Source organism: Notolabrus celidotus, chromosome 13 (assembly GCF_009762535.1).
Source record: "Notolabrus celidotus isolate fNotCel1 chromosome 13, fNotCel1.pri, whole genome shotgun sequence".
Lineage (NCBI taxonomy): Eukaryota > Metazoa > Chordata > Actinopteri > Labriformes > Labridae > Notolabrus > Notolabrus celidotus.
In genome coordinates this window covers 8,322,197-8,348,205 of record NC_048284.1, presented here as the reverse complement: position 1 = coordinate 8,348,205, position 26,009 = coordinate 8,322,197, and the positions used below count along the sequence as shown (strand labels likewise).

At 40.1% G+C, this 26,009-nt stretch overlaps 2 long non-coding RNA genes across 2 annotated transcripts; one reads left to right on the top strand and one right to left on the bottom strand.

Annotated features, from left to right (window-relative positions):
• Window positions 1-10,045: 10,045 nt before the first annotated feature.
• LOC117824384 lies at window positions 10,046-12,158 on the bottom strand. The gene is made up of 2 exons (XR_004633578.1): window positions 11,925-12,158; window positions 10,046-10,311 (listed from the first exon to the last, which is right to left on the bottom strand). It is a non-coding gene; the product is annotated as an uncharacterized LOC117824384 (long non-coding RNA).
• LOC117824383 lies at window positions 11,024-24,172 on the top strand. The gene is made up of 3 exons (XR_004633577.1): window positions 11,024-11,206; window positions 22,106-22,213; window positions 23,948-24,172. It is a non-coding gene; the product is annotated as an uncharacterized LOC117824383 (long non-coding RNA).
• The last annotated feature ends 1,837 nt before the right edge of the window (window positions 24,173-26,009 follow it).

Below are 26,009 nucleotides of genomic sequence, written 5' to 3'. Positions count from 1 at the left end.
GTAAATGTACAGAAGTTGCCTGTGTTTAAGTCTGTTATTGTGGTGAGTGACACACACATCCACCCAGGTCTTTCTTCTTGCTTTGCTGCAGTCACGACTCTCACCATGCTGTCTTCGTTGCTGTGACATTACAGTACATCGTTCTGAGCTGAAGAGACAGAGGCAGAAAAAAAAGATCCTCATAATGAAATATTAAAAAGGAAAGAGCGATGCCACAACCTTATTCAAAAGCAGGACACCTTATTATTGTTTGTCAGCTGATATCAGATCTGCTTTGAAATGTTATTGGCTTTTTTCCCTCATGCCTCACCATTCCACTACATTTGATGAAAAGCAAGTCAGTAGTTTTTTCTACTGCCTGCTGACAGATGAATAATCAAACACCATGCTTTTCAATCAAAACACTTTAAAGCTAATAAGCTAAACTCAGCTGTTCATTTTCCATCCATCTCCTTAGACTTGATTGACAGGTGACGTTGTTGCTCATTACAATAAGTGAATGAGATCACTCTCATTTTAAATGAATCTTTACCTCACTGTTTTCGGCCAGCTGGCTGAGACAGTCCCTCTTTGAGATCCTTACAGGTGATCTGAGACTCTTTTTGGATGGGTTTGACCCCATCAGCCGATCAGGGAGCATCAACAGTGAGAGTCCTTTCATGTCTGAAGGTAACAAGGCAGCAGACAGGGGTTATTAGGCAGCCTGCAGAGTGACCTCAGGCTAGCATTCATCAGCTGATGATTAGCGACATGCACCCTTTGGCCTTAGAGATGTTATGATGAGCGGTCGTCTCCTGCAGACTTCATCAGTGACCCTTGACATCTGGGTAGGTTGGGGGGGGAGTTTTCCAAACCTCTATCACTCTTGATGTAGCCTGAAAACGACTCCACAGAGTGTCTTTCTACAGGTAGGACAACATGTATGTGTCACATCAGAGAGAAGCGCAAAAATAAATGGACTTCCTGACAGCAGAGTAAAGTGCTGAAAAATGTCCAGCTAGAGCAAACACTTCCTTTCACACTGACAGCAGTGTTTGGGTCAGAGTACTGAAGTTTAGCTAAGTTATGTGGTAGAAAACTCCCTTTTCAGTGGTTGATAGCCGAGCTTCCGTTCCTGTTCTCCGGCTGGTTTCTCAACAGAACGGCCAAGCTGGTACCCTGTGGGTAATACCCACACTATTGACAAGTGCATCACACAGCCCCTTTTCAGCAAAACTGAACTATCCCTCTGACATTGTTGATATTATCGCGGCCCCTTATGCAGAGGTGTGTCCAGACTTTTTTGACCTGGGTGGCCCAACCAGGGCACTGACATAGGCAAGGGAGGCCAGGGTATGAGCACACACACACAAATTTAGAGCATTCCCCTCACTATCTTCACCATCTGCCTTAACAACTATCATGTAAGTATCATACAGTGGGTGTATTCATGTGTATAATTTTTTTACTTCAAAAAGAAACACAGCAGAGTGGCAACACACATTTTCAAAAGGAAATGCGCGACATTTGAATACAAAGAAAAAGACTGTCAGCACATGGACACATCACAAATAGTTGAGTCTCGCCTTTAATTAGACAAATAGCCAATCATAGCTCAGGAATTTGGTGTGGCACCTTGGGTGGCCAATCAATTTTCAAAGGGGGCCAATGCCACCATTTCCCATCCCTCTGGTCACACCCCTGCCCTTATGGCCTAAGTTACTTTGCACAGATCATCAACTTAGTGATGCTCTCCCCAGCTTTGCTGCAGTTGCCTGGATTGCAGGACAGGATGTTGCTCCACTTCTCCCTATCAGAGATGATTGGGGTCCAATAGCTCCTCAAGCTGCTCTCATACCAACATTTTTGCCACAGGAAGAGGTGAAATGTGCCTGTCTCGATGATTTGATATGATGTGTATGTTCAGGTTGTTCCTGGTGTCACTTTAGCTGCTGGAAATGATCACAATTTTTGATTTCTGATTGGGTTTTGACCAATCAGAATCAAGTAATTAATGTCGCGTGGTAATGAGAAAGAAAGCCTGGTAATAAGTTAAAATAAATAATTAGAATTAACTATTCATGCAGGTTTGTAGAGGGCCGCTAGTGGCTTTTAACTTATCATGCCTAGTAGTAGCTCAGGGAAAGAACAGGAAAGTGGCAAATTAACACAGGAATGAAAACTGAACAATGACACACATAAGTTAACAAGAAAAGCACTCGTATGCATATTTTCTCTGACTTTACCTTTGTGTTTCAGCACAATAAGTGCTGACATAGAGCATTACATCAGGTTTCTTGAAGCAGTCCAGAGAAGCAGCCTCAGGCCATTATCCATATTTCAGACGTCTTTTCCAATAAGCTCTTTACTTTGAGGGGACTGTTCCAGAGGTTAACAGGACGGTTTCATGGTCACATCCAGCCTGAGAGCGAGAGGCAGAGGGGACATGTAAATTATGATGCTGTAAAACAGTGAAACCACATTTGTTTCTCCAGAGCCACCACGCGTTTGTAATCCAATCCCACTGCTTGGGTCAAGGACTTTGAGATATTACGACGGCTCCTACTCCCTTTGGAAACATAGAACTGTTTTAAACATAGAGACTCGGCCTGGTTTTAGATTTTTTTTTTTTATACATAACTGAGGAAATTGTCATGAAAAAATATTTTCAGACCATAGCTGAGATGATTGGTGCCTTCCATCAAACTTAGGAAGTCTTCATACTCGTGTTTCCTCTGACCACATTTCCCATAAACCGTCTCCTCTCCACAGCAATAAATAATAATCGTGGTTGTCTGATGGTTAAAAACATACACAGTATCAGGGTAAGTCTCTGAGTGCTGTGCCACCACCCTCCTGTGAAGGGCCACATTGAGCCAGGGGGCAACATGTCTCTGTGGAAAGACACGGAGACGACTGGCTGCCTGCTGGTTTTGGGTGGTGCTGCTACATCTACGCTTCTATTTTGGCTGTGCCCAGATGGGAACCTCTCTGCCAGGGATAAAGTCATGGATAGAGATATGTGAAGGAGATATAATGATGGGTTGTAGTGTTCTTATTATGGTGGCATCGTCCACAAGCTGACTTAAGTCATATTAAATCGGAACCACCTTTAGCAGACACAGTGACGACTCTGAGGCCTTGGTCCAAACAATGGAAGGCTCAGAAAAGAAGTTATGATTATTTTTTGACTGCATAAACTGCAAGTTTAAATTTAACCAGATTGACTAATGACTTTTCCACTTCCTCAATTTCTTAGTTCTTTATATTTTCTACCAGTGCTCAGTGAAGTAACTGAAAATAAGGAGCAAAATTAGTTTTATTTGATTGCTATCCTTATATACATCACATTTTGGCAAAAAAGAACAAGGACACTTCAAAGAGGACCTCTCTAGAGCTTTAAAAACACTGACCAAGGATGCCAACTCACACTGCAAGTGTGTGCAGGTATCACATTTGCTCAGCACATTGCAAATGCTTACAACAGCCACACTGTTTGTGTGTATGATGAGCATATGCAAAGCTCAAAGAGACAAGAGAACACAACTTGAGACGATCCTTTGTTATATATGGTTACTCAGTCATGTTAAATACTTGATTCTGATTGGTCAAAACCATAAGCTGCATAAAATATGGACGTAGTATCCGTGACGTCACCCATCTGTTTCTGAAGCGTTGTTTTGAGGCCAATCTGTGGCGGCAGCCATATTGCTGCTGTCAAGCGATTGTGATGTAAAAGGCGGGCTTTGAGCCTCCAAGCCAACAGCTACAGTCCTCCCGCCTGCTAATCAAGTCAGCTGTGCCTCTCATTGGAAGACTTGTAATCTAAATATCTTCGAAATTGCTGCATTAGAAAAAAATGCAACCCCAGTACAGTGTGTGCCGAGAAATAAGCTATTCAGACTACCCTTGTCTCTTGTACCAGGCTGTAAACATGTTTATTTCTGCTGTAAAGATCATCTTTTTGAATTGGTGTGTATGTGGTTTCTGGTACTTCCGGAGCCAGCCTCAAGTGGATCCTCGATGAACTGCAGTTTTTAACACTTCCACATTTAGACTGGAGGTCGTCGCTTGGCAGACGGTTGCCGCTTGGTCAAAACCCCATTACAACAGTGATTAGTTCTCCACAGCAATCAAAACGATCAACGGTCAATTTCGTCACATTTAACCTCTGCCTGTTGACACTGTGACAAAAGTGTCAGTTTTCATCTCAGGCTGGTCTTAAGATTCGGGAAATAATGACAGGAAGTGGGCACAGTTATGAGAGCAGACTGAGGAGCTACTGGACCCCAGCCATCTCTGATAGGGAAAAGTGGAGCAGCATCCTGTCCTGTAATCCAGGGAACAACAGCAGAGCTGGTGAGAGCATCTCTAACCTGCTGATCTGTAAAAAGTCACTTAAACCATATTAGGCACTAATAAGAGCAGCAATTTTAAAAGTTGTGTAATTGCCTTGTTTATGTTTAAAGGCGTGTCAACTGCAAAGCTCAATGTATAGTGAATGGATTATTATGCAAATAGGAATCCTTCAGGGTGAGACAAGACTCCCCTGCTTCAGGTCAGGATCCAGTTCACTCAGTCAGGTTTCTAGGTACTGAAAGGTATGCTTAATAATATTAAAACACTCCTTTATTTTTACTTAATGCACTTTTTTGCACAGATTCCTTCATGAAACGACACATTTTGAATACATCTCTGAACTCATCACAGAGGTCAGCTCCAGTGATGTTGAGCTTGCTGAAAAATTTCTGCTGATGGTCATCACGACCAATGATTACAGCAGCAGAGTTAGCTCGCTCTTCTATATTGAGTTCTGCTGATCGAAGTTACATTATGACCTTTAGGACACGTGTCTTAACCGTACATCAGTGGTGGAGGTGAGTCACATCTCTGTGCTCACGTTCTCATTTATAGACTGCAACATGACCAAGCTCTTGGGTTTGGGAAATCCCAATAAACAATTAAGCGTTTATAATCCTCAATGATGTTTTCTTTTAGCACACTGCATCCATACATGTGGTTATGAAGTCACGGTTACATTCGGAGTGTATGGGTTGTGTGGGGAGGCCACCGCCTGGCAGCATCCTATTAAATCCTTTGACTTCAGCTGACGGTAATGATGGGTCTGAAATTTAAATACTCATGGAAACACAACAAACAAGACATTTAAAAACAATATGAGCTTAGGCAGTTGGATCACCTTAACATAAGCTCATCAGGCACGAAATGCATCAAGGGCTGGCTTGCTGTTTTGGCGCCATAGATGAGGTTTGGTTGCAGCACTGCCTGCCTCTCCAAAACAAACCAACCCATCAGTCTGCACAGAGCTGGTTATGACATGACACCAAGTCAATACAGATTAATACTTTCACATGCCTTAAAGGTAGGTGTACAATATTTTAAAGTTATACACATTGTATAATAGGCAAGGCAAGGCAAGGCAAGGCAAGGCAAGGCAGCTTTATTTGTATAGCACATTTCATACATAAGGGCAACTCAATGTGCTTTACATTAAAACATTAAAAGCATTGGAAACATTCAGACAGGCATAAAAGAACACAATTAAACTGACAAATATGATAAAACAGAAAAGAAAAGGAAAATTAGAAATATATTAAAAATTACATTAAAATTTGAATTTAAAGTGGGTTAAAATGAGCTAAGATAGGAAGGCAGTGGCAAATAAAAAAGTCTTAATCTTTGATTTAAAAGAGGTGAGAGTTGGAGCAGACCTACAGCTTTCAGGGTGTGTGTTCCAGATATGTGGTGCATAATGACTAAACGCTGCTTCACCATTTTTCATTCTGACTCTAGGGACTGAAAGCAGACCAGTACCTGATGACCTCAGAGGTCGAGGTGGTTCATAAAGTAGCAGCAGATCAGCAATGTATTTTGGGCCTAAACCATTCAGTGCTTTATAAACCATCAGCAGGATTTTAAAGTCTATTCTCTGACAGACAGGAAGCCAGTGTAGGGATCTAAGAACTGGAGTGATGTGATCAACTTTTTTGGTCCTTGTTAGGACTCGAGCAGCAGCATTCTGTATGAGCTGCAGCCGTCTGATGGACTTTTTAGGGAGTCCTGTAAAGACCCCGTTACAGTAGTCTAGTCTGCTAAAGATAAATGCATGGACAAGTTTTTCTGCATCCTTTAATCTAATAGTAGCTTTTCTGCAACAAGACATATATGTTTTCATATTTTGCAACTACAAATTTCATTTTGCAAAAACTAATTATCCAGTAGACCATTCAATACAGCTTACTATAATAAGATAAGATAAGATATGAGATAGGATATACTTTTATTGATCCGCCATTGGTGGAAATTATTTTGTTACAGCAGCTTACAACTCAACTCAACTTTATTTATATAGCACCTTTCATACATATAAACATGCAGCCCAAAGTGCTTCTCAAAATAACAGAGACATAAAAACAACAGCAATGGTAAAATTTAAAAAGGCATTATTATTAATAAAATACTTTTAAATAAGATAAAATAAAATCCACACAGTTAAATTAATAAAATGAGTAAGAGTGGAAAGAAAAGTTTAAAATAACATAGCGTTGACAAGATCAGATGAATACGGGGAATAAAATAGATAAATAAATAATTAAATGAGATAAATAAATGTTAAAGCAATGATTCAAATAATAAGAATGCAGTCCAGGGCTAAAAATAAATTACTCCAAATGAAAAAGGTATGTCTTAAGTATGTCTTAACAACAAGGGACAAGAATACTAAAAAGCTCTTACCGTGTAAGAGTAGAATTATATTAAATATGAAATATAACAAATATAAACACTATGTACAATTTCTACTTATGCATAGATAAGTTAAGTTATTGATGGAGAAAAGGAGACAAATTTCATTTAATGTGCTGCTTTCAGGGCATGGTGAGGCTTTTTGAGGGTCTCGGGGGGTGCAGGGATCCTTCAACTGTTTTTCTTTGTGTGTTTCTTTTCTCTCTATTTTGGTGCTACTTTATTCCCTCTCAGCACCTTGTGGTGGTCTGGTAGTTTTCTTAGTATTTTTCATATATTTTTTTGTGTCTCTCACCTTGAATTTGGTCTCCCCTGTGTGTATCCTTTATTTGAAGAGGCTGGGCGTGCATGCATGCATACCTGCATCTCGTTATACAATCCCCATCTGCAGTGTTTCTACACTGACTCCACTCATCCACTCTGCCAGATGATCGCTGCCTTCACGGTGGTACAGTTAGCCTGTATGTGTAGCACTCGCCTCAATTATGTGTTTTTTGAATATCCAGTGTTGTTTCTCATGACTTATTTTTTATATCCTCTCCTAATGCGGTGAATGCATCCAATTTCCTCCAATTATTTTCCATGTAGCTTTGATAGTGTACTAAAGTAAAAAAAAAACTCTGCTTCATCTTGAGACCCCTGCTCAAAATATCAGGGTCAGGCCATCCTGGAGTTTCTTACAACTTATTTTCAGGAGTGCATGAGTAAGAAGGATTTCTGTCTGTTGGTGTTGCAAATATTCTGAACAAGAGATGCAAATCATTTTCATTAATCTTTTAATTAGGAGTCATTTCAAGCCTCAGTCAACATGTTTACTCATTATCTTGTACAACTTGTATTCATCACTTGTTGTTACTCTTCTTTCTGCCCGTCTGTCCCAATGTGAAGCACTTTAGTCTGCATGTTTAAATGAAAGGCACCGTATAAATAAAGTTGGGTTGAGTTAAACACTAAACTGGTGGAAAACACTGGTTTGTGTTTGACTAGGAAAAAGTTGATCACCTCAGGGTTGGATTTTTCTTCGCCAACACGAGACTGATGTCCAGGTAATAACACACCAGTTTTATATAGCCACCATGGAAAATGTTATTCATGGAGAAAGTCATTTTAAGCCAAAGTAAAATGAAGAAAAAAGCAGTGATATGTCCTTAAAGCTTCTACTTTCTCTTCAATAAAGTAATCAGACATCTATAAAATACTATATTGCATTTTACAATCATTGTGCAGAGCAGTATCTCTGCTTTAAAGTATCTGAGATTGGGTATGTGGTTGAGTGCAAAGTGGATAGCTCTTGAAAAGGCAGTAAGTCTCCAGGCAGCCATTGAAAATGAATTTATTTTGTGCGTCAGACTCGGCTCAGAAACCTGTCTCTCACTGAAACCTGCTCCTTAAAGTGTTGGATCCATGAAGAAGAATAATGGTTTCTTTCTCATGTGCAATAAAAGCTTTATTCGGCCAAGGTCACACCAGTTTCAGGGTCCTGGATATAAATTGTTCAAAGAAGAGTCAGGTGTTAAAGATCAGAAACACTGCGTCATAAAAAGAGTGTTTCCCAAAGACTACATTTCTATCAAATACAACACCCCTGTTTGGATTTCTTCGACTTCAGCACTCCTCCAAACTTTTCAGTTTTATTCTTTATAGGACATTTATGGAGGCTGGCGAGTGACTGCAGCGCAGGTGGACTGTTCAACTTTAATGCTGCTGTAACATGTAACACAGACTGCTCCCAAGGAATAGGATTTATAAGAGTTAGATAGCTCTTACATAAGATGCAACATAAGCAGTACAACCTCAGGTTACTTACAAGGTCAATAGACTACATTATACTGAGGGTTGGAAAAGTTCAGTCCAGGACATAGATGGGGGGCAGCAGTAGCTCAGTCCATAGGGACTGAAGGGTCGGGGGTTCGAGTCCCAGTATGGACGAAGTTTGGCAAGTGGACTGGTGGCTGGAGAGGTGCTGGTTCACTTGCCTGGGCACTGTCGAGGTGCCCTTAAGCAAGGCACCAAACTCTCAACTGCTCGGGGTGCGCTAGTTGATGGCAGCATCCTCACTCTGACATCTCTCCCTAAGTGCATGTCCACTGCATGTGTGTGCCTGATTGTATGTATATACCAAAAACTGTGTGTGTAGCATGACCGAAAAATAACATGAGTGAAAAAATTGAATTTCCCCCATGGGGATTAATAAAGTATGTTTCTTCTTCTTCTTCTTCTTCTTCTTCTTCTTCTTCTTCTTCTTCTTCTAGATCAGTTTTAAACCTCATATGTTAGTTTAGGCTGCATTCATGCATTTTTAAGCTAACCCTGTGTGAATATAAAAAACACAACATCAATAGGATGCAATATGACAATTATTTATCGATTCTGAAAAGGGATTCTGAATTTGACGCTAAACTTCTTGCAGTTCTTGGTTTGAGGAAGTATATTAGGCGATCCGTTGTAGCTCCTGGCACGATAAATCCTCCTTTCTTTAGGGCCCAGTGTAGAGGAGGAAAGACAGAAATAGAAGGGTGGGAAGGAAAGGGGAAAGAGGGTTAGGTTTGAATTTATAAGAGTCCCAGTATAAGCGCAGTTGAGTTGTGGTCCTGCGGCTGAAACCTTGCTTTATAGCATCACAGTTGGACATGTGAGTTTCAATGTTGGGAAATTCTCATGAAGGTTCTCAGAGCTCTGACAGACTGAGCTTGATGAGATGAAAAACTTGTATGTATTCATGATTGACTTTTTGGCTCACTTGAGATTTGCACTATGGTACAATGTTTTAAACATGTTGGAGAGAGACTTAGATCAGTTCTAAGTGAGAGCTACAAGTTGAAAGTATGATATCTCAACTCATGACTGTGCACTATACAGGGAACACCTGTATGCAGATTATATGTAATGGTCTCATGGTCTGGATTTGGGATCTTGATTTTCTTGCAATCCCTGGTAAGGACTTGATTTATAAGGAAGCTATAAATTCAACAGCAAATTAGTGATTTTTATTTCTCAGTGATTTTACAAAATTGTATCATAACAAACCATAAGGTACAAATATAACATATCCTCTCCTTCTAATTGTTTTCCAAAACTTCCTGTCTTTTTCTTTCCTATTTACTTCCATTTTTTATAGTAGGGCAAACTTGCTGTCATGCCATGCAAGAACGATGCTGCTGCATTATTTGCATGTCCATCAAGACATGCCGTCTCTTTGTCTGGCCTAACACAACACAACACAGTATGAGTCGAGTTCACGGAACACATTGACACAAGGTAGGATGGAGGATCCAAAAGCAGACTTGCACACAGGAGCAGGTGAGTTCTGAAAAAAGTTTACTTACAAAAAACAAAAAAAATGTACAAAATAAAATCCCTCTCAAAGATTACTAAAAATAAAAACCGAGAGGCTTAACCTGAACTACAATAAGGCAGGCAAAAGACAAGAGATAACAGCTCACTACTACTACTTGACAAAATAGCTGACATTCTGGCAACCTATATCCCCAATCCCTCTGATTGCTGATCTGCCTCAGCTGTGAACTCATTAGGACAGAGCACACAGGTGTGCTGATCCTGTGGCAACTGAGAGGGGGAGAAGACAAAAACAAAACACAACAGGATTAATATTCATAAGAAAAAATAACTAAATGAGATGAACAGAGCATAACATTCACAGAGGAGGGATCTTGACACATATAGTTATTGTGATACAAGTGAAACAAGCCCAATAAATTAAACAGGGGCATAATATACGTATGAATGTGCATCAAATCCTTCAGTATCAACCATCAGAGAAACATAACTCTTAAATGTCCCTACTTTCAGTCCTCTGACTTAATTCACCAGCTAATTTAACTTAATCTTTTCCCTTCTCTTTATAGTTTTGTGTTCTTTTATCTTAATTCCTTAGAAAATTAAATCCCCATTTAATCAGAAAGGATGTGAAAAATTATAAACAGACTAACTACAACTGTCAGGAAAACAGGCTACATTACAAGAGAAAATAAGCCAATGGGCTACAGTTAAATTCTCAGGATTACAGGAGCCATATTTTTAAACAAGCATGCATCAAACAATGTTATTCTAATGAGCTCACTATTTACAGCTGATAATATTGTAGAGTAACTCATATTTCAAACTGTGATTTTATGGTTTAAGTTTATAAAAAAATATGCTACCCTATTATTTATCAAAAAGCTAGTGTTTCAAAATAAAATTATAAATGTTTTAATGGTAAAAATCCTGCCAGTATAAGTGTCCAGTACGAGAGAGCTGCTTGACAGGTGTAGCAACAGGGGGCGGGGACAAGAGAACATCCTGCCTTTCCTGCTCGAGCGCCATTTTTAAATGACTGTCTCCAACTGTGAGCATTTCAAGTCAAAAGTTTGAGCCTTTCTTTCAGGTGACACCTCAGTCAAATGGATTTTACTCACCTCTGCTAAGCCACAATGACAACTTCTTCACTTCAACAAGCTAAGTATGTGCTGTGTGTGTGTTATTGTGAGTCTAATGCTGTGTGTGCTAATATGTGTTATTGTGAGTCCATGCTGTGTCAAGTTGGTTTCAATCTAGCGCTGGTTAACCTGCTAAAGCTTGCTGTCTGCTTTCTGTCATTGAGATTTGCTCATCTTCTGATAGTTGGATGGCTCTTTATCAATTTTTGTTGATAATTTGTGTCTGTATTGGTTGTGGTTCTTTTAGTTTGTGAGCCTCTTTGGTGTAGTGTTTTGTTGAAGTTTTGCTAATGCTAGTCTTGTCATCTGCTTTCAATTTATAGTTAACTTTGCAGGACTTCTTGCCTCTGGGAATCTCAGGACAGCGTTTTGTCTTAAAGTTACTACTCGATGGCAGTAATGCTGGTTGGCCTGTCCTTCATTGATGGGTGGCAAAAATGCAAGGCTCAACATGGATAGAAGGTGTCAAATTGCTTGAGTATTGTATTTTTTTAAGGTGTAAACTGTTAAAAGGATATAGAAATACTTCCAGGAGAAGAGCCTAATTCATTGTTATTTAATGTTGACAGTATTGCAAAGAATGACACCAATTGATGCTGGTTTGATGCACATACATATCACACTTCACTCAAAGACAACTGCAGGTTTGATGAAAAGGGGTCACACCTGGTATCAACCATCTTAAGAAAACCATTGCTTAATTTAGACCCTGTTCTACTTCCTGCTTCTCCTTCTTCTTACCTGTATGCTCTTTACAAAAGTAAGGCTGCCATTTTTCTTGTTCTTTCTCAAAGTCAATTTGGATAACTTGGTAATGAAACACAGACCATTGACAGTATTCAAATGCTGTGGTGTGACTCTCTCCTCAGGACAGTGTTGCTTGTGTCCTCCTTTTCATTGCACACAACATAACAATACTAGATTGATGATAATTCAGGCCATACTGGGGGTCAGCAGATGGAGGTTTTTAGAGCACCCTCTGCTGGATTACAGGGAAAATACCTCAAACCATCTGACTGTACATTTTGAATGTTAAAAACATGACAGCCTAATCAGGTGGCTTTGAAATTTGTTACATTTGCAACTTTATCATGAAATCTATTCTTCTTCCAGCCTCTGCTTGTTTTGAGTTTGGTGCGACAGGAAGCACTAGTTGTTAATAATTATGTCTCCGTTGTGACCTGGATAAACAAAATCTGGCTTTGTTTATTTGTTTTCTGCTTCACTGTTTTTATCACCTTGAAATGATTTGTAAAATAACTTCAGCCTCATTTACATTTTGCCAACATGTAGGATGTTTATGTTTCTGTTCATGTCTGAATGCAATAGCAAACCTTTGAGTCCTTCCTGTTGTGATATGTGGCTGCCTTCACTTATTATTTGGATTAAGTGATTTAATAAGGCTCAAAGTGCAAAGGACGACCCATAAAGCTCATGCTGTTTTGCGTAGTGCTGCTTTCATGACCTGCCAGCCGTGCCCACAGGCTGAGTATGCTCTGCAGATTGCTCTTAGTCTCCAGTTTATACTTGTCATGCTCTATGAGAAGCTATTATCCATCTGAAAACAATGGAGTGCAAAATACAAAAACATGTGCTGCTTTTTTTGTGTGCTTCGTTTGTCAGAGTTATTATCCTTCTGACCTGTGAGGTACGTCATAAGGATCACAGTATTTTCATTTAGGGCTGGGCGATAATTCGATGATGATAATTATGGTGATTTATAATTTTTCTCAATATAAATATTAAAAATGTTTGATAAAAATGCAATATATTTAAACCCGTAATTACACCCCCCAACCACTGGAAAGGGAGGAGGTGCCAATATGCCTTAAACGCTAGTTGCCACCTAACACTGAACAGAAGACGAAGACGACATTGAACAGCCAATCACGTTGTAGGGTGAGAGGTAGGTGGGGCTGAAAGACGTTTGGAGAGGGATTTAAACACAGCTGAAACGAGCGACAACAACATGGAAAAAAACGTATAACTTGGTACAAGTGAACACTGAATAACCGTGATGTGTTCACTGCACTGTGGGAACAATATCACTCTGCCTGTAACCCTTAGTAGCCTTACAGGGGAATGCATTACTCAAAACAATACTTGATAAACTGGCACACAGTATAAAATATAATATATCTTTGTGATAAATTTAAATAAGATCATGCAAACTAGCATCTTATAAAATAAGAGATTCAAGCTCCAGATACAGGCTAACAAACCATCTTCAATTTTTACTCAGAACCAATAATCTGTCTTTAAATTTAAATTAAATAAAGATTTGATGTTTATGTGATAATTATCGATATCGACTGATATGAAATATTTTATTGTGATTACATATATTTCAATATTGCCCAGCTCTATTTGCATTCATGCATGGGGTCAAAGAAAAGTTGCAACATTTAACTTATTTAGGAATATGAAATAACTTTATCAAACACAATGTGAATACTTTGGCTATTTCAAATCTGTGCCGCCGTATTGACATTGATGCTTTAATAATGTGTTGCCTCTGCGTGTGTCGGAGTTACTACATCAATGTGATCCACATCCCAACCCCAACCCCAACCCCAACCCCGGGCCTCTAATCCAGACTCTTGTAATCTGGCCAGCTGTGGTTTGGCTGAGGGACCGACAGTCAGCCCTCCGCTTCCACTCGTTCCCTCACATTCCCTCAGCCACAGGCAAACCCCACAGTGACCCACATTGATAGCAAACCCTGTTATTCTCCAGTCCTTGCAGTATTTCTGCACACCATCAAAGTGTAGGTTATGATGGCTAATCATAAGCAGCGAAGCTCCATCGGGCTCCACTCGGTTTAGATCCAGCGGAGAGTTTACAATATACCAATATACATTAAAGAGACATTTATATCCAGTTTGTTTTTGTAGAGGTTCGTCTTACCCCAAAAACACAGGACAGCCCAGTGTTGGTGGTAACCAAGCAGCGACCTCCAGTGCTGGAAAATACTGTAAAGCTGATGTTGCTGCATACTGTGCACAAGTGTCCACTGGGGGAGAACATTTAGCACCTATATGTTAAAAAGAACATTATTAGGGCCATGGCTGATTTGATTGGACAGTTGGGTGTGTTGCTGCTGTTTGCCAAGAGGACTACCTCAGATCCAACTCTTTGTCTGTCTTCAGGTTGGTCAAAGTTAGGTTGGGTAAGCATTTACAATATGGGGACCACCATTGTTGGGCTTCATAAACCCTGGTAGGAAACCAATGGGACTTCACTGACTTCATGCCTCTGTTGTGTATGATGGGGCTGAACAATATGTCATTTGACCATTGCAATGTCAGTCAAATGACCTTGAACACATAATAGAGTCAACAGTTTCTCATTTTTTTTTATAAATAATCTACAATAAACATCTATTTGACACCACTGCCATGCAGCCCCTCACTTAAATACACAGAGAACTGACTACTGAGCATGCAGGGTCTGTATTTGTGACTGTTAAGGGTAAATATGCTTGTGGCACTGCTGCTGTCAGATATTCCCCAGAAAACACTGAGGGGATTAAGCAAGATTTGAAGTGTTTTCCTGCTGGTCTCCTTGCTCGTTAATGCTGTGGGCACTTAATGTCCACTAAGGTGACCATGGACAACCTGTTCCCTCTTGACCTCTTGTCTCTATACCTCCTAATGTAGGTGTCACAGTGCCTTAAAGTGAACAGGATGCTTGTTTTTAAACAAAAAATACACTTTAAGATCCAAATAATGGCAAGTAAAGTTGTATTATGGAATTTAAAATAAATCATCATAGGTACATAAAACCACATTTCGTTTATCTGTTGTAAATTCCAGAAAGAAAAATGCTTGCAATATTTTTCCCCAGTATCATGCAGTCTTGTTGTGTAGTATAAATCTGAAGATTTTTCAGATGTTCTGAAAACTGGATATCTTAGTTATCATACATGTCTTTTCATGTCCTGTTCGTTTGTTTGATTTTATTCTAGAGACTTATTTTATTGATTTTATTTCATGTCTACTTACCTACTCACCCATCCATTCAACATTCCATCCATCCATCCATCCATCCATCCATCCATCCATCCATCCATCCATCCACCAATCAATCCATCCATCCACCAATCAATCAATCAATCAATCAATCAATCAATCCATCCATCCATCCATCCATCCATCCATCAGTCATCCATCCATCCAACAATCCATCCATCCGTCCGTCCGTCCATCCATCCACCAATCAATACATCCATCCATCCATCCATCCACCAATCAATCAATCCATCCATCCATCCATCAGTCATCCATCCATCCATCCATCCATCCAACAATCCATCCATCCGTCCGTCCATCCATTGATCTACAACACATGAATTTCTTTGTCCCAAAATATCAAGCATGTGGTGAATAACTAAAAATAACAATTGAACTGAATAACACCCATTTTCACATATTTCCTGATTAATCCTGATTATTCTGCTTAATTTGAGACTAATTGATTAATTGACAAATCTTTTTAGCTCTTAATAATAATAATATAATACTTTAAGTCTTTAATTAAACAATGAATTTAGTCTCTTTGTTTTCACACTCACATTAAATTCCTGCTTATTTCTTTAAAACCTGATGATTAATATTTGGGATTTAAACTGTTGGTCTGTAAAAGGGAGCTGTATGAAGATGCTACCGTTGGATCTTTAGGACAGAATTTAAATGATTAAAAATATTGATTAATTATTTCCCTTCCCCACTTTCTTATTCTGTCCTTCCTCACCCTTATACTACAAACCAGACATCAACTTGCAGTATACAAACAATACATCAAAGCCTTCTCTTTTTGAGCCATTTAGTGATGAAGTCTTGGTAAGATTTCTTCCACTCTTCCACTTTATCTCCATTAATGATAATTTAATATAAGGCTGTCTTTCCTGAATGAAGAGCATGTGTGGTTACCTCTGTGGATCTTCTTGTGGTTGAAATCTGTCGCCATGTCAGTAAAAGAAGTAAATCAAGAACAGGGTGTGTTTCAGTGGGTGGTATTTATCTTCGCACAGAGACAGGCGTGATGTTTTTGTGACTGCGGTTGATGAAGATTGTGATCAGTACTTTGACTTTATTATATCACAAATGTGACCTTGATATTTATGACGTGATTCTGTAACTGTCGACATGATATCAGCCTCCATCTGCTTCCACTCTGCGTTTGGCTTCCCCCTGCAGATGTCTGTGGATCCCTTGCTGTTTGTGTTTGTGTGGTCTCATGTGAACACAGTTTGTCTGTGTCACTGACAGCAGTGAAACCAGGAACCCTTCAGGATCCCTGAGCGCCTTTCTTGAACCATTTGGGTTTGAAACTGTCGCCCATGTGGCTTTTTTGCTGGGTAGTAAGCGGTGTGATCACCCACTGAGGCTCATGGGGAATCTGAGCAGCATATGATTTAATGGAGACATCATTTGGTAATGGATGGTTGGTTGGTGCAGTCTTAAATAGAAGGCTTTGCATTACAGAAAACATTTATGTCTGGTGTTACTCAGGGACTTTGTGGGCATGGAGACTTCTCTGTATGGAGTCAAACAACGGCTTGACCAAGGTCAATGTTTCCTGCTTCCTCAGCCCTTGCCTTTGTCCAACTGATGTTGTTTTTTCACAAATAAGGTGAGGCTCCAGTTAGCTTCCAGAGGGAAATTACAATCCCTCAATGAGGAGAGGAAATATTAGAAACAACATGATATAGGAAACATTTTGTTACGGTACTCTTACCACAGAAAAAGTGTCTCCAAAATGTTCGTTCAAACCCAGTACCTTCTTCTTCTTCTTTTTTTATTCAGGTGTGATTATTGCTTCTCAAACTCATGTAACAAAATAACACCATTGTTCTGATTCTCATAACTGTAAAGGAAAGGCCTCAGATACCCTGAAATATGGGTTCAAATGTTGGCCACCATCATATATAAGCTGAAGCAACCCATTTTTAGCTGAATCAATTCCACATGCTTCCACAAAGCAGTCACACACAGTGCAAATTTGTACTATAGTTGCCATTGGCAGGTGCTGTTTTAAAGTGGCATCATCATGTATCATGTGATATCAAACATCAACAGTTTACTGCCCACAAAGATGCATTCAAAATGTCAGAAACTTGGAAATGTTTTGGTGGATGTAGAATGGCAACTTTTGCAACATACAAGGTTCAAAGGTCACAAATACTGGAATTGAACCCTGAGAGGGTGTTTGATGACGGTCTAGGGCTGGAAAAATTAGCACTTAGGCTTTAACATAAGAGCTAGAGTGATTTGTCTACAAAATATTTTACTAATGACGTTGCTTTAATTATGGATCCACTCATTTATCATCATCCTCTGTATCAAACTATGTGTTTTGATTCAGCTTTCATTCTCTGTATTCGTTGGATTAATCCTGAGCCAGATGGTAAAACAATGATAGAAAATGTATTCATTGTATACTTGGTGAATTGCTGTTAAATAGTCATAGATAATATGTACATTTACTGCATGAAGCCTAATACAGAGTATTGAAAGGAGATGAAATAACAGCATATAGACCAGGTTTTCATGGTCTAAAGTGAAGACAGTGTCTACTTCTTCATGAAAGCAACCTATGCCCCTAACCACACCTCATTCTAAGACAAGAGCACCCACAGGTGCTAATGTGGGTGCAAGTTCACTAGCTAATGTGGACACTGGGCATGAAAATGATGAGTGGGTCAAGATAACAATGACACTTGCACTGCACGCCAAGACACTTTGCATCGGGTGTTCGATATGGTCCCTAACTAGTCTTCTTTCTAGGAAACTGCATCCTTACTCTGCTATAAGAACAAAAGAGTACAAATCAACCAAAGGACACAACCCCAAAACATGAAAGATTCTGTGAATACAGAAACAGATGTTGACATGTTATAGCCAGAAGTTCTACAAGTTCACAAAGCTTAGCATGATGAATTAATTCAGGTTAAACCTGGAGTCACATGAGGTAAAATCTGCTCCAATTATGTGCCAGGGAATTACTCTGGAACTGAGTGATCACCTGAAGTCATTTAGAGCACAAAGCACAGATTAGCCTGTTATGCAAGGGTAGAATTACATGCCAAGGGGAAACTGAATCTGCACCCAATAAACAAGTTTTGAAATAAGAGTTGCCCACAGTTTATTGGTGATTTTCCTCACTTTGTTTGATGGCCACACATCCGAGTCCAATGTGAGAAAGCATGTGTTTCCAACCCTCAGTTTGCTAGATCTATCCTCTATCCAACAATGCACATGAGTGTCAGCTGGTGTTTTCATGTTAAAGAGGCCAAGGCATGTTCAAAAAGCTATTGCAAAGCCAAAACTTGCAGTTTGTGAAGTTTAACCACTCACTCATTTTCTGAATTCTCCAAGAATCTGAAAAGAATCGATCTAAATCTAAGATTTCTAAAGGAAACATCACATTCAACGTGGGCCAGTTGTTAAAACTCGGTTATACATTAAACAGTTGGATAGTTCTTACAGAAATGCCTCCTGGGAGTCGTAGTTAGCTTGTAAATGTATGTTTGGATGTCTACAGGCTTGCAGTTTGTAGTTTATTGTAAAAAAGTAAATACTCACCTTTTTTTTACCCTTTGTGTCACAGTGTGTCATGCAGGCTTGTCAGGGACTTCCACCAGATCTATGCCTGGTCCGTCTCTGATCTGCTGCGGTCCGGCTCATGTGACCAAGGTTTTCACGTGGTAATTAGTGAATCAACGATCATCCTCCTACTCTCCTCATCCATGTTGTCTTTATGGTCCTCTGAAAACCTCTGACCTGTTGACTCCAGGCCTGCCTCAGCTCACCATGACCTTTTTGTTGTTGTAGTTAAGTGAAGTACGATCTGGTGATAATACAGTGTTTTATTCTGAAAATTAAGTGGATGTTTTAACTTTGTTTTGGTGCCTGACTTCCTGTCCTGATGCGTTGTGCTCTGGCATCCTGCAAAAATAGAGGTCTTGAGTATCTGATCTGTAGGGCTCTGACCTGTGGGATCAGAGATGCAGCCGCAATGCGACGGAGCGGATCCAGAGGAAGTTAACACATTAACTAGAATAGAAACCTATCAGATCTGGAGACGGACCGGACACGGATCTGGTGGAATTTGGCCTTTAGAGGTGGGACCCTTGTGCAGGTGTTTTACAGTCAACACAAAAGAACACTGCGTGATAACAAGGAGAAGGGGGACAAAACAATGGAAATAATGTCATCAAGACATTTTATTTCACATTTAACTCCATATCACATTTATTAAATATAACCTCCTGACAGACCTGGCATCATGAACACCAATCCTTTGTGGCAGTGATGTCATCACACTATTCTCTCGCCTGTGTCGCACAAATAGGCTCTCTTCCTCCGTCTGCTAAAGGTTTAATTTCATCCTGGCTTGCTCTGGCAGCAAACAGGAAGCATGATGACCTAATTTGGGCCAATAGCAAGTGTGATCCTGATGCTTTGGACAAACATGAGAAGTCTATTTTGAAGAGTTTTGTTGTGGAGCCAGTGTTTGTCACTCCCTGCCTGGCAGATCCATTTGTTATTCACTCAAAGTCAAGTGAGCACACAAAGTACAGACGGGATCCAAATGTGCATTATTTTTGTCACCAGTGCTCACAATGTTTTCTGCCTGAGTGGGATTTTTTAGAGCAAAGTCATTTGGAGTTTTTTTTTAGTTTTTTGAATTTACTTTACAAGGTACATCTTTAAAATTGAGTTTATTTATTTATCTATCTATCTATCTATCTATTCATTCATTCTTTCATTCATTCAGCAGATCTTTAGTTGTTATTTTTCCTGATTTAAGTTCAGTTACATCCATCACATCTTTTATTTGAAGCATGGTAGAATAAGCTCACAAACAGAGCAGCTCTGCTAACAGCTGCTGCCTTTCTGTTGGTGATACATTCTTTCTTAACTCTTCCCGTTACCCTCCGCATGAAACCCCGAACACTGCTGTCAGGAGAATGAAAGCCTGCATACTTTGTTCTTGTACTGCATTGTTGTTGAGTTATTGATTTGGTGAGCTGTGAAGCCACATTGGGAGATCTGACTCGAACTGGAATCAATCACGTCTGCTCTCACTGCCGAACATTTAGTTCAGTGGGATGAGGAATAGAACAGCATCAGGACCACCCATATTTCCTCTGATCAGATGTTGAATTTGTTTAATTTCTTTGTTTGGAATGATGAAACTGAAAGTACTTTAACAGTGTAATCAAATCTTCTAATTTATATGTTCAAGAGCCTGATAAATGTTGGATTTTGGAGACTGATATGTTATTGATTTTAGCAAATAAAGGGATTTTCTGGGTGAACTTTGCAAAGGATCTTACAATGCTGCTTTCTCAAAAGACAAACCTCTTTTAGAGAATGTATTACTTTATTATACATTATGTACTACTTCTCTTTTATTTTTGAGTTTTATTGTTGGTAAATATTTCTTGAATGGATAGGAAATCCACAGAGAGAGAGGAAATGTAGGGAGAAGAGGGTGCGGGATGACATGCAGCAAGGGGCCAAGGCTACAAGATGAACAAGCAGGGCATTGAGGGCTGTATCCTTGATGTGGGGCGTGACCACATTGTCCACCAACTCTAGTTCAGTCTGCAGCCCGTCACAGAGCATCACTGCAGAGTGCAGAGAGTATTGTTCATTTTAGGGTTTAAGTGCTCTCTGCGCGTCAAACCCATAGGCTTTATTATAAATGGACGTAGTATACGTGACGTTGTCCATCTGTTACTGAAGCGCTGTTTTGAAGCCAATTGTCGGCGGAAGCCATATTGGAAATGCTAAACTCAACCTAACTTCTGTCGAGCCAGTGTGAGGTAAAGAGGCGGGCTTTGGGCCTCCTTTCCAACAGCTAAACCTGCAGCTCGGCCAAGTTAGCTGTTCCTCTCAAAATGGAAAACTTGTAGTCTTAATATCTTCAACATTTTCGCGTTATGAAAATTTCCCCCCATACAGAAATGAGCTATCCGGACCACATTCGTTTTTTTGTATCAGGCTGTAAATATGTTTATTTCTGCTGTAAAGATCGGCTTGTTTAATGGGTGTGTATGTCGTTTCTGGTTTTTGGAGCCAGCCTCAAGCGGACACTCCAAGAACTGCAGTTTATAACACTTCTGCATTGGCTTCAGTTCTTGCAGCTGGAGCTTGCCACTTGGTCAAACCTCATGGCAATAAGACAAAAAATCAACCCAAGCAGTGTTTTCTGGTTTATATGTTCATCAAAAGAGTGCTTTATGCAGTTACTTCCACTACAGAGTCCTGTCTATTTTTTTAATGCACTGCTGCCCAAAGATCATGCCCATTCAGTAGTGGTTTCAGCCTACTCCTTTTTGTACAGAGATTTCTCCAGACTCTGAATTTGTAGACAATGAAATCTATCCTCTAAAACTGTTGAATCTCTCACGGTCTCTCAACAGTAGTGACCCTCTTCTTCCATTCTTTTCATCTTGGAGACTCTGCCTGTCTTGAATGCCCTTTTTGAACCCTGTCATGTTGCTTACCTGTTGCAAATTAACCTAATTCATTGTGAGATATTTCTCCAGGTTTGTTTTTTTTAGCATTTTGCAACTTTCTCAGTTTTATTGCACCAATCCCAACTTTTTTGAAATGTGTTACTTGCATCAAATTTTAAATGAAGATATGTTTTACAAAACATGATAAGATTTTGCCTTTTCAGAGTTCAATATACTGACTTTTCTATTAAATGTATGGTTTAGATGATTTGCAAACCTTTGAAATCTGTTTAATCAACATTTTACACGGGGTTCCAACTTTATTGGAATTGGGCTTGTATGCATTACATAAGTAGGTGTTCAGTAAATTGATTTTCAGGTATAAGATCAATCTGTCAAGTGCATAAAGACCACTTATATTCTCTCCTAACTATGGACTACTCTGTCCCAGTTTCCTGAAATGTCAGCAGCACATCAGCTACAAATCCAGTGTGAACATCCTCATTGAAGAAAAGACTGGCATCCCCTCAGGCAGCATTGCCAGTCATTGACTGCAGAGGTGAGATGCTAACGTGGCAGACCCTCTGCTGAGCAGCTTTCTCTTTGTCTGTCCAGCTTCCTGCACACATTCGCCTCTCTGTGCGGCTGGCTGGCCGAGCGAGCTCCCTTGCTGTGTGCGTTTCCTCGTCTCGGTTTGCAGCCTGGAGGTGAGATCTTAGAGCAGAGCTGAGGATCATACGAGGACAGGCACATCTGGAAAGTCTGCTCCGGCTGCACTTGCCAGTTAGCAAGCTGGTGCTAATGAAAAGCAGGAGCCTGCCTACCGCTCACGTTGCCTGGTTAGCATTAGTTAAGCCAATCATCTGTACTTCTTACCGTACTTCAACACACTCCCAGTCTGAGCATGCTTAAAAATGCTAAAAATATGTAAATATTTTTCCACCTCCTCTGCTGGCAGTGTATCTTTGTATGTTAGCAGGCAGGTTTCAACACAAACAGGCTATGGATCAAACTTTTTGTGGTTATGATGTCAAGACAGCAGAAGAACATTTACAAGAGAATTACATGCTTGGCCTAAATATACCTCAAAAGGTTATATATTGCATGCTTGATTATGTCTGCAGGATCGTTGCATGGCAGTGTTAGAGGCTGAGGCTAATACAGCATGTTCTGTATACATAGAGCTGCACAGTATAGGTTGTTAGTGGTTTTAAGAATGAGTAAGTACACAAGATACAAGTTTTTTCCTCTCCCTTGGATGTCTGAAAAAGTGACTGCAGTCACATGGCAGTGCATTTGTAAATGCACACTGCAAGGTGACATGAAACTATATATTCTGTTTATTTAAACCTTTGCATAGTGAAGGCTGTGTGGGTTTCTGAGCTCCAGCATTCACTGCACAGAAATCCACCGGTCATGAATCTTTTCCTAGCACGTGACAACGCCCCTGCACATGACCGAAAAACCACAACCAGCGGTTCTCAAAATACAGAGCCAGAGGCTTTGCCGTGACTTCTTGCAGGGTATGCAGGGTCATTGCCCCCTTTCTAAGCTGTCCAAGGCCTCCCCTCATCTCCTCTCATCTCCGCCTCAGCTCATCCATGTCCCAGGGCTGCAGGCTGGGGAAGGTGAGCAGGTGTGACTGGAACACTGAGCCCCATTCAATGGTGAAAGCCACAGGGCAAAGAGAGCGCAAGATTTACACCGTGTCCACGATCTTTACTGTATGTTGAGATTTACAGCTTTACCCAACGCAGAGCAGATTTAGAACGAGGACCCCTCGACTGTAAGCAGGACAGTGGGTTGTTTACATGGTGGGATGGTATTTTTAGAGGGAAGTCAGACCTCTATGAGTGCAGGGGATTCTATGAATTAGTCTCAACAGGTATTTATGACTGTGACTGTATCTTTAAGAGAATATATATCAACTTATTCAAACATAGCCAGGACCTGCTATTGCAAAAACAACCTTAGTAATGCTAATACAACTTAGCTTCCATTTATTATCCACATCTTTTCAGACAGTAAACGCATATATTTGCAACTATAATAAGTCACATAATATCTTCCAGTAACTTGACATTCTGGATAATTTATGTCCTCTTCTCAGAAATACTGTTTCACCATGTTTTTGTCTCCTCCTCATGACCCCCAAGCTTTCTTTAAGGACCTCTATGAAGAAGACTGTTCCACACACTCAAACCAAAAGCCTCCATATATTTTGAATAATAGCATGCATGTAAAACCAGAAATAACCAAAACATTGAAAACCTCTTTTTTGACTGTCTGCCAGGTTGAGACGAGAGTCTGCAGTCCAAACAGAAGAATGTGAAAAATAGCGTTTGTGCCGCTTGTTTAAGACTTGAAGAGAACAACATGGCGTGCTCTCAAGTTTCTTAAGAGCCATGTTTATGATCCGTGCTTCTGTGTTTGCCCGAGTATTAACAAAGATTTAATTTACTTCACTCAGACAACTCTTTTGGTTTGCATTTGTTTGAATTAAACATCTTTATGTTAATCCGTCTGGGTAAAACTTCTGCTTTGGCTCATGTGAATGCTTTTCAAAGCTCACTGCATCATGAAGACATCACATAGGTCTCTATGGTTGTCAAAGTAAGTAGACCTCCATCACTAACATTTAAGACATACAGATTCTCACTTTCTTGATTTGATCACATTTAGAACACCACTGAGAAACCAATTAAAGCTGGATATAAATGATATAATATGTGATGGTTTTGAACACATAATGCAAATTAAATGTCTTTATTTTATATGATAATGAACCACATGGACCACCAATGCATTTCCTGGTGTACACATAACTGAGGACAGAGGATATGATTATTTCTGCCTCAGAAGCAGCAAAGACAAAAGAAAATACCCTGAGTTCCTGTAAGAAGTGAGCCTGACTGTTCCCATCCTCTCAGATATGCAGTGAAGGTCTGCATCATATTAAATGCCTCGTGTGCCTTTTGTAGTAGAGTATCAGTAAGCTGCAGTGCTGGCTCTGCGTTTCCTTTTTCATTTTAAAAGAAACATGTTGAAGTGAACAATGTCCTCTTTAGATTTGAATTTATTCTACATTTTGAAGTTATTTTAACACCTAAAAAAGGAAAAGCAAGAGCACTTATCTTCCTCTCTGGTTATCATCATTCTTGATTCCTTTTATTCTTATTTAAGAGGGAAAAAAAAGCCTTTCTAAAAATGGCCCATCAGGGCCAGAAAGACTGAGAGAAACTTGTAAACCAGGAGTAAATCTAGGAGTGTTTAGGAAAGTATGCAGTAAAAATAGCCTTTATAGCAGGCGAGAGGTGGACTGAAGAGGGCCAAACTGAGCCAGACACGAGGACTCAGTCAGGAGAGACCAGACAGCACGCTACATGCTGATCAGGCTGAGGTTAAAGGACTCAGCTTATTCTGAAAATGTATTTCTCAGAGGAAAAAATAAGCAGCCTAGTTTAAGTAAGACTCAAAGAGCAGAGTCAGAGGATCTCAAAGGTTTTGGATACAGATGTTAATGAACAGCTTTAAAAGGGCAGAAGTGATCTAAGCACTACTACCTGTTAAGTACCGTAGATGGACCTAAATTGGCTCTTGACTAGTTTGAACTGAGATGAATGAAGCTGGCCACACTAGACAATTTTAGGTCTGATTCTGGCCCGATTGCCACCCCAATTATATGGGGGCGTGGCCTAAATCAGGGCTTGTTGTTACCAATTATTTATCCAAATAAGTGTGTGGTGTCAATACGGCTACTTGGGCTCCGACCGAGGTCTACCATTTACCTTTCAGAAGACCAGACTACAGGATGGATGATGTTACACTGACATTGGACTTCCAACAGATCTGCTGCGGTCCGTCTCTGTGCTCTCTTGTCCATCAACACCCATTGGTTGCGTTTTCAGAAAACAGCATGGAGCAGGACCGCAGGACAGCTGGAGTCATGTGACCGAGGTTTTCCAGCAATAATTACTGAATCAAGGATTCTCCTCCTCCTATCTTCATCCATGTTGTCTTTATGGTCCTCTGAAAACTTCTGACCTGTTGACTCCAGGCCTCGCTCCGCCCATCATGGCGTTTTGTTGTTGTAGTTAAGTGAAAAACGATCTATCGATAACACCGAGTGTTTCATTCTGAAAATGAACCAGATGTTGTAATTTTGTTGTGGTGCCTGACTTCCTGTCCCGGTCCATCTGCTCTGTTGAGATTGATGCGCCCTGCTCTGGCATCCGGCAAAAATAGAGGTCTTGCGTATCTGATCTGGAGGACTCTGACCTGCTGGATAAGAGACACAGCTGGAACGCAACGGAGCGGATCCAGTGGAAGTTAACACATTGACTAGAATAGAAACA